At 43.5% G+C, this 17,601-nt stretch overlaps 1 pseudogene; it reads right to left on the bottom strand.

The window, feature by feature from the left end:
* Positions 1 to 7,980: 7,980 nt before the first annotated feature.
* Positions 7,981 to 8,373, bottom strand: LOC150004902 (small ribosomal subunit protein uS8 pseudogene; annotated as a pseudogene).
* Between the last annotated feature and the right edge of the window lie 9,228 nt (positions 8,374 to 17,601).

Here is a 17,601-nt window from a genome sequence, read left to right as displayed (position 1 = left end):
TCGGTTTTGTTCTAAATTTCAGAATGTCCTTAAGCCATTCTCCTTCTCTTCCATAGAGAAACCAGCCTCAGAAAAGGACTCTTCAACCTTTCTACCACAAGGAGCATTTGAGGAGTTAAGGCCTCTATTTTTAGAAAGGCATGATGTCATAACTCACATGCCTAGTGTGTGTGAGCACCTGATGCCTGGATACCAGCATGCCCCTTACAGCAGCTACATGATGGCTGTTGCCCGAATTTAAGGTTGTCATTTGGTAGATCCGTGTCTAATACGTTACTCGGATGTTCGTATTGTAATGTAAGGCCACAAACAATAAATTTAAAACATTGGGCATAGTCTTCGGAAATGGCACCAAAAAATGATTATTGTTAGTCTTTCTTTTCACTTGGGTAAATTGAGTTTTTAACACTTTGAATCCCAGCTATTAAAAAGAAGGTACAATAAATGGATTTTGTAAACGAATAGACTGTATATCAATTTAAAACCATGTATTTGAAACAGTATCTTGCGAATAGTTGAGTGTAAGCTACAAATTATTAGAAGGGGTTGGTCAGAAATGACCTCTGTGCAAAATGTTCATCAGTTCCCAGTTCCTTCTCAAGTTCCTAATGCCTCTCTTTAGGATTTCAGAGTCATCTCCACCATCCCCCCACCACTGCCGCCCAGTCCAAACACATCAGCTTTCCAATAACATGATAGTGCTTGTGGCAATGTTACGACAACAGATTTCTGAATGTGCCAGGATGTCTGTGACTTCTGCTTTCCAGAGAATGTCTCCATTGACTGGCATTTTGGTACACTCTTGGGTTTCTGGATAATGTCTGGAGTCTCATTATGACTTAAGAGTTAAGCACTTAAGAAGTCATTTGTTTTCTTTATGAGTTTCCTGAGCTTCAAATGGTTATATAAGAATTTGTCATAGTCATTTCATCTAAAATCACGAGTGGCTCATTAGGGAAACTAAAAGCAGCAACACTCACTGAGTGTATCAGAGGATCTGATGTGCAGTGACTGAGCAATGTCGAACAACATGGGGTTTAACATTGATGTGATATTTACATCTGAGTTGCCAGACATTATGCTAAAATGAAAACTGCTTGTTTCATTGAAAAGAACACAGTCTGCTATAAATTAAACTGGGAGTAATTCCTACTATAACTGCAGCAATTCCTACTATAATTGCAGCAAGAGGAGTTTGCAAGGGGGCAGTGAGACCTAAGACAGGGAGCCAGGCCAGTGAACTCATTCAGGTAATACTTGAGTATCTGCTTGATTAGGTAGCAGTCACCATGTGGAGCATTGGCGGTGCAAAGGTGACCCGGGGCCATCTGCAGCAGTGGTTCTCAGCAGGGAGGGAGGGAGGTTTTGCTCCTTGGGACATTTGGCAATGTGTGGAGACATTTGGGCTGTCACAACTGTGGGGTGGGGGGTTGCCACTGTTATCAATGGATAGAGTGCCAGGGATGCTGCTAAATGTCCTATAACATGCAGGTCAGCCCCCCTGGAGTGTTTGCTGGGTTGCCATAACAAAGTCCCACAGACTGGGTGGCTTAAAGAAGATTATTTTTTTCTTCACAGTTCTGGAGAGTAGCAGTCCAAGATCAAGTTGTCAGTAGGGTTGGTTTCTGCTGAGAGCTCCTTGACTTACAGATGGCCGGCTGCCCTTTCACATGGTCTTTCTTCTCTTCTCCCATCTGTGTCCTAATCTCCTCTTACAAGGACACCAGTTATACCGGATCAGGGCCCATTCATATGGCCTCATTTTACCCCAGTTACCACTTGAAAGGCCCTATCTCCAAATACATTCACATCTGAGGTACTGGGGGTTAAAGCTTCAGTATATGAGTGGCACTGGGGGACCCACAACACCCCACAATGAAGAATTACTCAGTTCATAAAAATGTTGTGGTACATATGATATGTAAAATGAAATAAGTGCTTGGCCATTAAAAAGAATAAAATCTTACCATTTGCAACAACATGGATGAACCTAGAAGGTATTATGCTAAATGAAATAAGTCAGAGAAAGACAAATACCATATGATTTCATTTACATGTGGAATCTAAAGAACCAAATAAACAAAACAAACAGACTCATGGATGCAGAGGACAAACAAGGTTGCCAGAGGGGATGGGGGAGGGGGGGCTGGGTGAAAAAGGTGAAGAGATTAAGAAGAACAAATTGGCAGTTACAAAATTGTGCTGGGGGTGTAAAGTACAGCATAAGGAATATAGTCAATAATATTATAACTATGATGTCAGGTGGATACTTGAATTATTGGGGACATCACTTTGTAAGTTATATAATTGTCTAACCATCATGCTGTTTATCTGAAACTAATATAAAGTAATATTTGAATATCAACTGTAATAAAATTTATTTTATTTATTTTTTATGTTTTATTGATTACACTGTTACAGTTGTCCCAATTTCTTTTCCCTTTGCTCCCCTTCCCACAGCAACAACCCTCCCTCCAGCAATCCCCCCCCCCTTGGTCCATGTCCATGGGTCGTGCATATAAGCTCTTTTCAGCATTCCCCCATCCCTTCTGCATCCTCCTAATATGCTTCTTAATTCTTGTACAATTTCTCTCCCTCTTCCCCCTTCCTCCTCCCAGCTGACCTCCACCGCCCGCCCCTCATGCTTCCCATACCTATGATTCTGTTCCCACTCTGATTGCCTGCTTAGTTTGCCTTTGTTTCCATTCCCTAGCTTCTGTTGTTGATAGTTGTGATACTGTTTTCATTTTAATGTTCATAGTGTTTATCTTTTTCTTAAATAAGTCCCTTTAACAATTCATACAATAATGGCTTGGTGATGATGAACTCCTTCAGCTTTTCTTGTCTGGGAAGCACTTTCTCTGCCCTTCCATTCTGAATGATAGCTTTACTAGATAAAGTAATCCTGATTATAGGTCCTTGCCTCTCATCACTGAAATTTTCCCTCCAGTCCCTCCTTGCCTGCAAAGTTTCTTTTGAGAAATCAGCTGAGAGTCTTATAGGCATTCCTTTGTAGGTAACTCTGCTTTTCTCTTGCTGCTTTTAAGAGTCTCTCTTTATCCTTAACCTTTAGCATTTTAATTATGGTATGTCTTGGTGTGGTCCTCCCTGGGTCTAGTTTGTTTGGGACTCTGTGTTTCCTGGACTTGTATGTCCATTTCCTTCACCAAATTTGGGGAATTTTCCTTCATTATTTTTTCACCTAATTTTTAAATTTCTTGCTCTTCCTCTTCTCCTTCTGGCACCCATATGATTCAGATGTTGGCACTTTAAAGCTATCCCAGAGGTTTCTAAACCTTTCCTCATTTAAAAAAAATCTTGTTTCCTCATTCTGTACTAGTTGACTCTTTGTTACTTCCTTATGTTCCAATTGGCTGATTTGGACCCTGGTTTCCTTTCCTTCATCACTAGTTTTGTGCGGATTTTCCTTCAATTCACTTAGTATAGCCTCCATTTCTTCCCCTTCATGCTTAACCTTTTCTGGTAAGTCCATGAGCATCTTTTTCACCAGTGCTTTAAACTGTGCGTCTGTTAATTTGGCTATCTCCTCATCTGTTAGGTTCGCTGTCTCCTTGTTGCTTAGTTCTCCCACTGGAACCTTGATCTGCCCCCCACCCCCCATTTTGGGCTGTACTTCTCTGTCTCCTAATTTTGACAGCTTTCTGTGTTTGCTTCTGTGTCTTTGGTAGAGCTCTTGCACCTGTAACATTAGAAGGGGTGGAGCCTTAGGTGATTCATCTGTGCTGGTGACCCATTTCACCACGTTGTGGCGCTGTATTTAGGGGAGGAGTCTGAAAGGGAATAGTACCGCTTACTCAGCACTTGCCCCTTTTCCAGGCACTTCTTTCCCTTCCTGTTCTAAACAAGCTGCCTCCATTGAGAGATCAGTAGTTTCTTCCTCCGCCCTAACCCCCACTGGTTTTCACAGTCAGAAGCATTGTGGCCCTCTTTTCCCTGGCGCTGGAACTGTAAGCTGCGTGGTCTGGTCTGGGGCTGGGATCACTTCCCAGGTTTAAAATGTATGACTGTGCTTTTGGCCATGGCTACAGTTACTGTGCCGCTAGCGGCACCACCAAGGACCACCCCCACAGCTACTGCTGCTGCACCGCACCTCATTCTCTCCGTCCCAGCTTCACTCCTCCTGACTTTCTGGCTGAATATTTCTTCTTTATTTCTTTACTGAACTTACCTGTAGTTTCAATTTTCTGGATTTTTGAAGTGGTTGTAAATTCCTTCTTAGTTGGCCAGAAGTCAACAAATTCTTATATAATGTGTTCTTATTTTCATTCATTCAAGATATTTCATAAGTTTCCTTTTGATTTCTCATTTGAAACATAAGTTACATATAAATGTTTAATTTCAAATAGTTCTTTCCCAAGCCTCCAGTAGTTTTGTCACATATGGTAATCAATATTCTGCTGAAGACTCAAGACAGACCTCTTCTTTGGGGTTTGTTCTCTATACAGAAATCTCCCCATGTCTCTGTTTAACTGGTCTCTCTGGACTTCCAGCTCCTTCTGCTCAGTGCAGGAAGCTCCCCATCCCTGGGGATTCCCATCACCGTTCTGTGACTTGGAAACGCAATGCAGGAAGCTGGAGCAATTCAAGGGCTTGCTCACCTTAGTGGTTTTCCATCTCTCAGGGATCACTGTCCTTCATTGCCTGATGATTGGTTTCTTAAAAATTGCCATTATCAAACATTTCTTTTTTCAAGCAGGGGAGTAAATCTTGTCTCTGTTTTGGCTGGAAGTGAAAGTTTCCTATTGCCTTGTTATTTAAATTGCAAAATAATAAGAATAATCTCAATGTCACCCAAAAGGGAATAGTTAAATAAATAATGGTACATGCAATGTGATGTTGTACTTTAAAGCTATTAAATGTTTTGGAAGAATATTTGTAGACATAACTTGATAATAAAGAGATTGTAAATATACATCTATAGTAAATTCCAGTGTTTAAAAATGTATTATTATGTATTTGTATATTTTGTGTATGCATAAAGAAATAAAAGGAAATGCCCCAAAATATTAGGTAGTTTGTGAATTTTGGTATTTTGGATTATTTTAATTTTCTTCTTTGTTTTCTCTATTTTCTAAATCGTCTCTAATGCATTCATTGAGAATCTTATATATGTGTGTATGTGTCCATATATTATTTTATATATGTGTGTGTGTCTGTGTCCATATAATACGTATTACATATATATTATATATGTGTATACACACATACACAGGAAGAAATATGGAAGGTTTGATTACAGGATGCAGAGGAGAGTTGAGCTATAAACCAGGCTCTGCTACACTTTGCCAGTGTGATTCAGGGCAGATCTTTTCTTTTTCTTGGCCTCAGGTTTCCCAACAAAGACAAAATGATCTTCAGAGGCTTCTACTAGGACAATCTAGGAGCCCGTGACTCCTTTAAGGTGAACATCGCCTTGTTCTGCCCTTTTCCCTTCTCCCATGGCTTCCTTAGAGCTAAATAAGGTGAGATCTTTCCCGGTGCTCTCTAGCTCCAGATGGAATGACAGCTCTCTGCTGGTCTGTTTTTCTAGGTTAAGGAGGTCTAGAGTAGGGAATTGTAGGGAATTTATCATTTTGAAGGAACAGTCCCCTCGGGTGCTTACTGCCCATCTGAAGTGAGTAGTGAGCACTGAGTTGAGGGGCCAAGGTGTCATCCACTTACTGCAGATGGGGATCCCTGCCTCTTCCGCTGCCCCTGCCAGCTGGTGCCATTTCCTTGCTCACTTTGGACAGCTATTCTCAGCTCCCCTGGGCACCTCCCTTTTCCTGCCAGATGTGAAAGTACAGCTTGTTCCAGCTCCTGTATCTTAAGTATCCACAGTGTGAGTTAACCCTGAAAAGTGGAGGGTGACAGCAGGAATAGGCAAGGATAGGACAAGCAACAGGCAGGGAACGTCCCATCAGAGGCATGTTCTGCACTTAGGGTCCAGGATGGTGAGGGGCCTGAGAACATGACATGTACCAGGGGTATTTAACCTGAAAAAGAATGTTCTTTGGGAGACTGCTATCTTTGAGCACTAAAGCTAGCATTTACGGGGCCCTCAGGATGTCCATGGCACTGCTACATCTTTCAAAACTTATCACAGGTGCCATTTACAGACGCTGAAACTGAGGCATAGGGAAATAGAAAATCACTATTAATCTGTCACAGTGCTAAATCTCACAGGCAGCATCCACAAATAAATGATAAAATGAGTGGGTGAAGAGCTAGGGCAGAGAGCTAGGAGTGCCAGGGCTAAGATCTGAACCTGGGTTTGTATGACTCCAATTCCTGTTGTCTTAACCACCACACCTGAGGAATCTGATGTGGATTTAGCCACAGTTTGCTTTCTTGGTTGCAGGTCAGCCATCTGGGTTCCTGTTAGTCCTTGTTCTCCCTTATTTCATACCCAGCTCTTTCTCTTTGACCAGCAGCAGGCTGACCTCTACTGCCTCCAGGCCCAACACCAGAAACAAAGAGCACAGCTTTATATGGTCTTCTTAACCAGAGCTCACAATTATATAAGAGCCAGGTCCTTTATCAGACTTTATTTTATGTCACTTGCCATAATTCTGCTTTTCTGATGGAACCCTTTCCAAAATCATACACACCTGCTTTCTCACATGCTGCCAAATGCTGGAGGTTCTATCCTACCCCCACATCTTATTGACATTTATCAGTGGCTCACCATTACCCAGAAAAGCAAGTCCAGATCCCTAAGGATGACTCTCAGAGCCCTCCCACTCCACCAAAACCTGTGCTCTTGGCTTCCATTCCTTAACTGCTTTTCAGGAAACTCAGATTGAATACAGCTCTGCCTCTACTAGCTATGAAGGCTTGGGCTAGCCAACTTCCACTGAATGTCAGTTTCCATATCGATAAAATGAACATTAGAAAACTTTCTTCCAAGGCTAATGTTCTGCCCACATCACCTGTTTGCTCCCCATGTCCATTCTGATTGGTTGGTGCCCATGTCCTGCTGGTTCTTAAATATTTTGAATATCACCCAATTTTAGTTTTCGATTGCTACATATAGCAAATTACTACACACTCAGACTTAACACCTATTTCTGCAGGTCAAGTCTGGGCACAGAGTAGCTGGGTTTTCTGCTCAGGGTCTCACAAAGCTAACATCAATCAATGTGTCAACCAAGGCAGGTCCTCTTCAAAGCTCATTCAGGTAATTGGCAGAATTCAGTTCCTGTGGCTGTAGGAATCAGGTCTCCGATTTTCTTTTTTTTTCTTCTTCAGGTTTTAAAAAAATATATTTTTTAAATGACATTTTACAAATATGTATTGCTAAAATGTTACCAACGTGCCATCCAAAATTTTTTAACTTAAAAGATTTTATTTACCTATTTTTAGAGAGAGGGGAAGAGAGGGAGAGAAACATCAATGTGTGGTTGCCTCTCATGTGCCCCCAACTGGGGACCTAGCCCACAACCCAGGCATATGCCCTGACTGGGACTTGAACCAGTGACCCTCTGGTTTGCAGGCTGGTGCTAAGTCCACTGAGCCACACCAACCAGGGCCTTTCAAATTTTCTTTGAGAAGTCCTGGTGATCTGTGGATTCTAGCTGTCTGTTTCCTGCCTTCTTCCTTATAAGCACTTAACATAGTTAACTATAACCATATCATATTTTTAGGGCATTTAACAACAGTGCATGAAATTTGTATTGTCAAGCTAAAAACAGGAAAGGCACAACTCTTTCCAGGGTTAACATAAGATTCTACCTGGAGCCCAATTCAGAGTCAACCATCCAGGGCCAGACGCCTTCCTCTGCTGATCTGTGAGCCTGATGTTTTGAGTTATTACAAGTCGAGACTTTCTTGTTCACTTCAGGGAAACAGCATTCACCAATTAAAACAAAGGCTGCACATTCCTGCAGGCACTCTAGCTGCTCTGCTGTAAAGTTCAAAAAGCCGAGTGAAGCACCAGAGTCCATTGAGGCATTTTGTTTGCAGGTATGTATTACATCCCTAGAAAAAGAATCCTAAGATTTTCTCTCCGGTGTGTTTTTGCATTGCTTCTTCATGGCCCATGATGCCCAATGGGGTTGTCAGTAAAGTGAAACCAAATGGATGGGACAGGAGCATGTTAGTCTGCCATTTTTTCTAGATCTTTTTTGAGTAGCACATCAAACCTGGGGTTGATTACTCCACACTTGTTTAATCTGCCTGTGAGGTTCACAACAATTTTTCCAGCTCTGTGATGATCAATGATTTAAAAATCATCATTGTAACTGTGTTTCATCACCACCCAGCCCAGATGATGACTTCGGAGCACAGCCTAACAAGAACCAGGTGCCTACCTCTCTTTTTGGCATTGTGGATGCTCTTGAAAACATCAGCCAGGACATTCATGCACACCATTATGGTGGTGTGGAAAGAGGTCATCTCTGTTTTCTTTCTGGCTGTCAGCTGGAGGTTTTTCTCAGCTCCTAAAGGCCACATGGCCCTAGGTCCTAACTACATGGACTTCTCACAACATGGTGGCTTAGTTCTTCAAAGCAAGCAGGATCCCCACTTTGCTGTGACAGAATGCTATATAATGTAACCTACTCAAGAGAGTGATACCCCATTATTGTCACAGGTCCTGCTCACACTCCAGGGGAGGGGACTTTAGAGAGTATGTACACCAGGGGTTAAGAATTTAGGCCATCCTGGGGTTCTAACACAAATGCTGTCTATCTCTCAGTACTGTGAGTTAAATAAAATAATGGAAGTGCCTAGCATAGGGCCTGACATGTTGTTGGTCTCCTATGTATGTGTATTCATTAGATCTCTTTCTCTGACTTGTTTGTGATTATGCGCGGGCAAAGGAGACCACCTAAGTGTTTTTATGTCTAGTACCTGACACACGGCAGGCCTGGGACATGTGTTCATCTGTAAGAGGAGGGAAGACTACATGGGAAAGCAGGTTTTGGTGTGAGGTGAGGGACTCTGAGAAGGGCCAGAGAGCAGGGTAGGAGGAGGCTCTGAAATGAACAAGCAGAGGCTGTTAGTGGGCACTGAGGACAAGCTTTCTCTCCATCACCTCTCTCCTGCCTTGTTTCTCTCCCAGACTGTGGTTGCTGCTGCTCACAAATTATTTGTTTATGCCGCCCCCACAGGAGCATCTGTGAACATTCCTGGAAGAGCTGCTTCAGAAGCAAGAGGAGATGCTGGGTGCCTGCCCAATTAGCTGGCTGATCTTTCTGGTGCAGGGGCTGTGTCCTTCATCCTGCTCTTTCCCCTAGAGGGGCCCAGTGGGACAGACCTGCAAACGCAGTTTAGAAATGCTGGCTGAGGTACCTTCTGGAATTCAGGGCTCCAGCTGTGAATACTCCAGCATGGAGGAGCATTGCACCAGGGCAGAGGGAAGGAAAAAAAACAAACAAACAGGGCTGGTATAAGAGATTAGGGCACCTGGATGACCAGGTGCAAAGGGGGTTGTGGACCATACCTTTGCTCGTGCCCTTCCCCCAGAGCACAGTTGCAGACCCACCTTCTCCATGAGGTTTCCCCCATCACTCTAAATGAGAGCAGCCAGCTTCCTCCTTCTTGTTTCTGGGCAGTAGGTTTCAGTAAAGGAGTCAGAATACCTGGGTCCCGCGTTGTCAAGTAACATGCTGCGTCAATTACCTGCTCTGGGAACCAGGGTTTCATACCCTTTAAATGAGGAGGCTGAAGCACACGGGTTTTTGTCAGCTTTTCATTTGGAGATGCTTCAGTTCCAATGGTTTTATATTATTTTTGGTCTTTTTCTCATGGCCCTTCTATTGTCCTTGAGTTTAGAGCCGTGTGTGCCCCCCAGGGCTTCCACGTGGGCTAAAACACAGCTGGAACTCATACCATAAATGTTTGTTTTGTGAACACCATGGCTGGCACCAGGGGTTCCATTTTCAGCAGTGGACCCGAATTCCTAACGACTGTGAGCTAGCTTCCTGAGATTAGGTATTGGAGTGTCTCAAGTTTCAAAGACCAGAATTAGCTGTAAAAGGACCCAGGGGGATCCTGGGGGGCAGTGGGGGGACGACCTTCACTTACAATACCAAGAAAGAAAAGACTGGCTCTGTTTTAGCGATAGTTACTTTCAAGACGCTAGGTTACCTCCAGCACCAATTACACACCTAGACCATGCCTCAGCAACCCAGTTGCTAAAGTCAGCCAATCAGCATCAGCTTCACGCCAGCGATGGCGCTAACAGCCAGTCAATCAGCAATAGCCGCACTCCAGTGCTAAACGTGAGGGAGCGGAGTTGGCCACAGCCGGGTGTCTGTCACCAGGTTTCCACAGCCAAAGTTGAGCCAGCCCCTAAACTCTCCAACCTCTGAGTGTCCGTGCGCCCCTGGACCGTGCGCTTCCGGAACCCTTTGCGACCAGCTCTTGTTCATCCAGTGGGTGCCGCACAGGACGGCTCTCCCTTGCTTAGCAAACAGTGCGACTTCTGGTTTGAGATACCCAGTGCCCTTTCTCCAATGGCGGTGGAGGCAACCACCAGAAGAGCCGCTTGCCGACAGGAGGATGGCTCCGGGAAGGCAGGTACCTCGTTTGCTGTGACACCTCCGTTCCTCACAGAGTCCCGGGCTCAGAGTAGGTGCTCAGGGAATAGCTTGAATTATGTAATGTTCGTTGGGCCCTTTGAGTCTTGCTAGGGCCGAGGCAAAGGGAGCCCAAGTGCCGTGATGGTAGGTAGGAAACAGCGGGCAGGAAGACGCGCTCTGTTGCTGGGAGAGAAGCATGCACAGGCCTTCAGGGAGCTGGGCCCGCACGGGAGGAGGAGGCTCTGAGCACGCAGGCAGAGATAAGTAAACCCTCTGTTCCTGCCACCTACAATGTTCCTCATCCATCCTGCCCGCCTCTGCCCATCACACAGATCCTTCAAGGCCGTGTTTTGTCTGCACAGAGGAGGGCTAGGAGGGCGTCAGGAACACAAGCCAGTCAAACAAGAGGACTAAAAGGGACCTTCACATTGATTGACAGTGTTCCCAAGATATTCTGCTCTCTGAAACACTGGGCTGATGCAGCAGTATGAAATTGGAAAAGATCATGGAGAATCACTTCACTTTTCTGGGCCTCATGTTCTCCCCTGTAAAGTAAGGTGACTGGTCTAAGAAACCATAGATGTCTGCTCTCTGTTCCCAGGGATACTGATTTAATTGGTCTGTGGTTGGGCCTGTGAAATGATGTTTTTTGAAAGCTCACCAAATGATTCAGCTAGGCTTGAGTTAAGTTGATATCTGAGAGCATTTCCACCTCTGACATTCTGTGACCCCAGTAATCAGCATCAGTGTTATTGGTACAGGGCCGAGGTGCAGTATGTGGAAAAACAATTTAGAGGTTATGTAGTGCGCAGCACAACTGAAAGGGATTCGAGGCGAAAGCACAGGCACTCTGGATGGTAATAAAGAAATGCTTTACTAGGGGAAGAGTATAAATCAATAATAAGACACAGGGAAAGGCAGAGGGGAGTTGCAGGGGCCATACATCACCAACCGAGCCATCAGCATCCGAAATCACAGAGTAACACGCTGGGAAGCCCCGGGGATGGCAGTCCTCTGGAGCCTCGGTGGGAATACTAGGGTTCCTGGGCAGTGCATCCACTCCACGGTGAGGCTTCACAGGATCAAACCCCACTCCCTAGCTCATATAGATTTTACTAATTATTATATATGAAGATAATTGCTCTCTGCGTGACAAGAAACACCTGGTGGGCCCTTGGCCCCTGGGAACTGGCAAGATTCCCAGAGTACACGGAGTCACCCCTCCCTGTTCTAGCGTTCAAGGTCGGTACAGTCTTGTTTTGGTGATGCTTATATAATAGCTCCTGGGGCTTTTCCCTTCTGGGGTCATGTCCGGGACCATGTCCCTGGTTCACTTTTTAGGCCTCAGCGGTACAGATTAATATTTTTAGTGGTAAAAGGAGTCCTAGCTCCCATTTATTGAGTTCACACTATATGCTTGGTTCTTTGAATACATTCTTTTTTAATTAAATCAACAATCCTGTGAGATCAGTATCATGACTGCCATTTTAGTGATGAGGGAACTGACGCCCAGAGAGGTGATTTGACCTGCTCTAGATCACACTGCAAACTGATCAGTGGCTGAGCTGGGATCTGAACCCATCTCTATATGACTTCAAAGCCAGTGCTCTTTCCAAACTGATAACTGCAACATTAGCGACTATTTAAAGTCGCTTGTATTATTAATGCAAATTTGGGTTACTTTAGCATCTCACTAGGTAGGAGGAAGTGCCCCTTTTCTCTGCTTTGGTATTGGGTTCTGCTGTTTTATATTTGGAGGACACTGTCAAACTGGAGTGCTTTAGGAAAAATGAGGCCATGCAGGTAGCAGAGAGGATCCGCATTGTCACCTGGAGAACTGTGAAGGAGTTACAGGCCTTAGCTTCAGCAGCAGATATGGGAGACAGGAGACCTGTCTTCAGTTGCCTCATAGGCTGGTGTGTGCAAGAAGGGAGAGGAATTCTGAACCAAAGGTCTGGCAGTTTTGAAGACTGGCAGATCAGCACTGATCAAATAGTGAATAGTAGCCCTGGATGGTATAGCTCAGTGGATTGAGTGCTGGCCTGCAAACCAAAGACTCACAGGTTCAATTCCCAGTCAGGGCACATGCCTGGGTTGCAGGCCGGGTCCCCAGTTGGGGGGTGTGTGAGAGGCAATCATACATTGATGTTTCTCTCTCTCTTTTCCCCTCTCTCTAAAAATAAATAATTAAAATCTTTTTTAAAAAAGTGAACAGTAGCCTGGCTTGAACTTAGATTTAAAGATGAAGGTAATGCTAAGGAACTGGACCATTTCCTTCATGCTCAGTGTGTTTCTGAGACATTTACTGTGGGGTGACTCTGGCCCTCTTTCCATGAGGCATTGTGGGAGAAGCTTCAGGAGATGCTCACTATGACCCATGTGACTCCGTCTGCTCTTCAATAACATCTTAAGGACGCATTCTGTTCACATGTGCTTGAAACTAGCAAGCAAATGGAGGGCACAGCCTTCTGCCTAGCTTGGCACAAGTTTCATGTTTCCTTGGACAGCTTTTTTAAAAGATTCTATTTATTTATTTTTAGAGAGAGGGGAAGAGAGGGAGAAAGAGAGGAAGTAAAACATCAATGTGCAAGAGATACATCAATTGGTTGCCTCTTATACACACCCAACTGGGGACCTGGCCCGCAATTCAGGCATGTGCCCTGACTGGTGACCTTATGGCCCACAGGCTGGCACTCAATCCACTGAGCCACACCTGCCAGGGCTCCTTAGACAGTTTTTAACTAGAAGCATAGGCCTTGAGTAGCAGGATGCAGATGTGCTAGGTGGGTACTTGAATCTCCGCTACTTTATGCAAAACTCTGGTTGTTTCCTGTGAACAAACACAGAGCACCAGGTGGAGAGCTGGACACTGTGGTCATTGAAATAACTGGGTAGTGTTTGTTTCCTGGAAGTTGATGGCCTAGTTTGGGGAAAAAAAGAAGTTACATAACTAACTAAAATAGGAGACTGACAAAGTGAGTATAAGGACAGTGATGTTGGAATACAGGAGAGGAAGGAGCTCTGATTTGAGGATGATGCTCCCAGCAAGCTCCACAGAAGCCATGATATTCTCCAAGTAAGACCTATCTGGGAAGAGAATTTCCAGTTGCTGGGTAGATTAGAAAATGGGCCCATGAAAAAAAAAAAAAAGACTATAGGGAAGGCCAGGGAGGTGTTTTTGGTTGTAGGGGAAGAGAGTAATGTTTCTAATAGAATTATGCTTCCATTGGTGCATCCATCCTTCTCATGGCCATGACCTTCACTACATTAGGGTATCTTATTCCCCTTGCTGGTAATTGGTTTAGGCATGAGTATTTGGTGCAATTATGGTCAAGAAGATGTCAGAGGAACTGTTGTAGAGGCTTCTGGGAAAGGCTTCCATGTTGTCACAAGGAGACATAGGAATGGAAGATCTTCTTTTCTCCTTCTGGATGTTATTGTGTCTGGATATGATGCTGCACCAGGGGCCACCATCTTGCTACCATAAAAGGAGTGAATCCAGGGCAAAGCCCAGGCTGAAAACAGTGGAACAGGAAGATGAAGAGAATCCACATCTTTGATGATGTCATTGGGCAGCTGCATTAGCTCACCTAGCTCTGGACGTCTTATGTTAAGTAATGTATGTCTTTAGTGTTGACATTTTGAAATGGGAATGTGTGTTACATGCAGCTGACAGCATTCTACAAAGGAAAGAAGGAGTGAGGACACTCTGATGGATGTCACATCTGGCACAAATCCAGGGCTTTCCTGAGTGTGGATGTCCCTCCTAAGTACAGATTATTGCCATTGCCAGGTAGCCAGTGATCTTTTTTCTCTCAAACCTTTCCTAAGCCTGCGTCCAGACAGGGAACTTTCCATTTTAGACAAATCCCTTTTTATTCTAAGATCAGCTGTAGTTATCCAGGAGAATTATTAACTATCAATATATATATAATTATCACTATATATTTAGTGATATATTTATATATATATACATATATATGTGTGTGTATATATATATATATATATATACTATCACTATATATATAAACTATCACCATATATATATATCTGCTGCTGTTCACCCTGAGGTCTTGCTACACAGCATTATCCAATTGAAAACCAGAACCTACAGGCAAAGTATCTGCCCTAAGACTTTATTTATATTCCATGCTGGGTTTTTTTGTTTGTTTGTTTTAGCCTTTTAATTATTTCTATTACTCAAAAAAAGCTTCATTTTTATTTAGCTTTCTGACTCTGTGCTTGTGCCTTCAATACTTTCACAACAATTTTCTGCTCCTCAATAAGGAAAGCACACTTGATCCTGTCACGAACACATTTACCCATGCTGGTTTTTGAAACTGCTTTTTGTCTCTCCCATTGAGTAGCACACCGGCCTTAGTCTTAGTTGCTTTGGAAGGTAAGCACCTGTGTCTTTTAGTTCCCTCTAGGGCCTTCAGGAGTGAATTCTGGGTGTACCAAGTAGCCTGTGTTTAATGTCAGACTGCCCACCCAAAACATACCTTTCATATGTAGTTTAAATTCATCAAGTTTTTTTTTTTACATGCTTTAATAAAAAATTAAAAGCAAAACACCACATTTACTTTATTTAGAAAGATGCCAAATGTTCAAAATCTCACCTTGAGAAATCATTTTCTCCAACACAGCACCTGGCTCTCGGAAGAATGTGTCTGAGACCTGACTAGGGTAGAATATCCACTCAATCTATTTGCTTGTCAATATCTCGACTATACTTAAGTTCAGCTGATAGGCTGCTTTTTGTTTTATTAATTATTCAAATTATGACAGTTATTAATTAACATTTTCTAATGTAACAGGATGTTTGGGAAATTGAAAATGAAGTTAATCTTAATCCCTCCATCTGTTAACATCAGTGGATTAATTTCATCCGGGCACATGATCTTCCTGTGTTGTCCACATACAGACATACTTGTGCATTGCAATCCTAGTACACATACATTTTTGTCTCCTGATTTTTTTAAGTATATTTTATTGATTATGTTGTTACAGAAGTTCCAATTTGTTTTGCCCTTTGCTCCCCTCCACCCAGTACCCCACTCCCCTCCAGCAATCCCACCCCCCTTAGTTCATGTCCATGGGTCATGCATATAAGTTCTTTGGCTTCACTCGTTCCTATATTATTCTTAACTTCCCCTGTCTATTTTGTACCAACTGACTATGCTTCTTAGTCCTTGCACCATTTCCCCATTTTTCCTCCTCCCCCCTCCCAGCTGATAACCCTCCAAATGATCCCCATACCTATGATTCTGTTTCTATTCTGGTTTGCTTAGTTGGATTTTGTTTTTATTTTTTAGATTCAGTTGTTGATAATTGTGAGTTTGTTGTAATTTTAATGTTCATAGTTTTGATCTTTTTCTTAAGTAAGTCCCTTTGACATTTTGTACAGTAATGGCTTGGTGATGATGAACTCCTTTAGCTTTACCTTGTCTGTGGAAAGCACTTTATCTGCCCTTCCATTCTAAATGACAGCTTTGCTGGACAGAGTAATCTTGGTTGTAGGTCCTGGCTTTTCATCACATTGAATACTTCTTGTCAGTCCCTTTTTGCCTGCAAAGTTTCTTTTGAGAAATCAGCTGATAGTCTTATCGGCACCCCTTTGTAGGGAACTCTCTGCTTTTCTCTTGCTGCTTTTAAAATTCTCTATCTTGAACCATGGCATTTCAATTATGATGTGTCTTGGTGTGGTCCTCTTTGGGTCTAGCTTGTTTAGGACTCTCTGTGCTTCCTGGACTTATATATCTATTTCCTTTGCCAAATTTGGGGAGTTTTCCTCCATTATTTTTTCACATAAGCTTTCAATTTCTTGCTCTTCCTCTTGTCCTTCTGGCTTCCCTATGGTTCGGATGTTGGCATGTTTAAAGTTGTCCCAGAGGTTCCTAAGCCTCTTCTCATTTTTTTCAATTCTTATTTCCTCATTCTGTACTGGTTGAGTGTTTTTTTCTTCCTTACGTTCCAAATTATGGATTTGAACCCTGGTTTTCTTCCCTTCACCATTGGTTTTGTGTGGATTTATCTTCGTTTAATTTAGCATAGCCTTCATTTCTTCCCTTATGTGTTTGCTGTACTTAAGCATATCTGTGAAGCCTGTGAGCATCTTTATCACCAGTGTTTTGAACTCTACATCTGTTATGTTCGCTGTCTCCTCATCTGTTAGGTTGGCTATCTTCTCGTCACTTAGTTTTCCCACCGGAACCTTGATCCATTCTCCCTTTTGGGCCATATTTCTCTGTCTCTTCATCTTGACAGGCTCCTGTGTTTGTTTGCCTCTGTGTCTTAGGTAGAGCTGTCGCTCCTGTTACATTGTAAGGGGCAGAGTCTTAGGTATTTGTCAGTACAGGTGACCAATTTCACCATGTTATGGCACTGTATGTGGGGGATGGGTCTGAGAGGGAACAATGCTGCTTGCTCAGCACTTGCCCCTTTTCCAGGCACATCTCCCACTTCCGTATGGGACTGGTGCCTCTCTAGCTGTTGCCCTGGACCTTGTTCCCAGGGTGGGTCTGTGGACGTTCTAGGACCATGGGGGCCCTTTATATAAGCAGACTCTGCTGAGAGACCAGCAGTTTCTTTTTCCTCCCCAACCCCTACTGGTTTGCACAGTCAGAAGCAATGAGGCTTTATTGTCACCAGCGCTGGAACAGTAGCTTCAAGGGTTGGTCTGGGCCTGGGAGCGCTCCCCAGGTGTCCCTCCCCAGTTTCTAAAATGTGTGACCGTGCTTTCCGCTGGCCTGCTGCTGCTGCCACCGCCACCACATTGCATCCTGTCTGCCCCAGCTCCGCCCCTCCTACCTGTCTGGATGAGTATTTCTTCTCTATATCTTTGTTTGTTGGACTTCCATGCAGCTCTTATTTTCTGGAACTTCTGGTTACCTCCAATTCTGAGGTAGTTGTAAATTCCTTCTTAGTTGTGGAGGGAGACGGAGTGTGTCTGTTTAGGCCTCCATCTTGGCTGGAAGTTTGGTGCTCCTGATTTTTTAATCTTATTAGATTATAATATTATGCCTATGCTGTCACCTTATTTTATAATTATTTTAATAGTTGCAATAATAGGATC

This window comes from Furipterus horrens, unplaced genomic scaffold, assembly GCF_987537825.1.
Source record: "Furipterus horrens unplaced genomic scaffold, mFurHor1.1.pri manual_scaffold_7, whole genome shotgun sequence".
NCBI classification, from domain to species: Eukaryota; Metazoa; Chordata; class Mammalia; order Chiroptera; family Furipteridae; genus Furipterus; species Furipterus horrens.
This window is presented reverse-complemented; position numbering and strand designations above follow the sequence as displayed.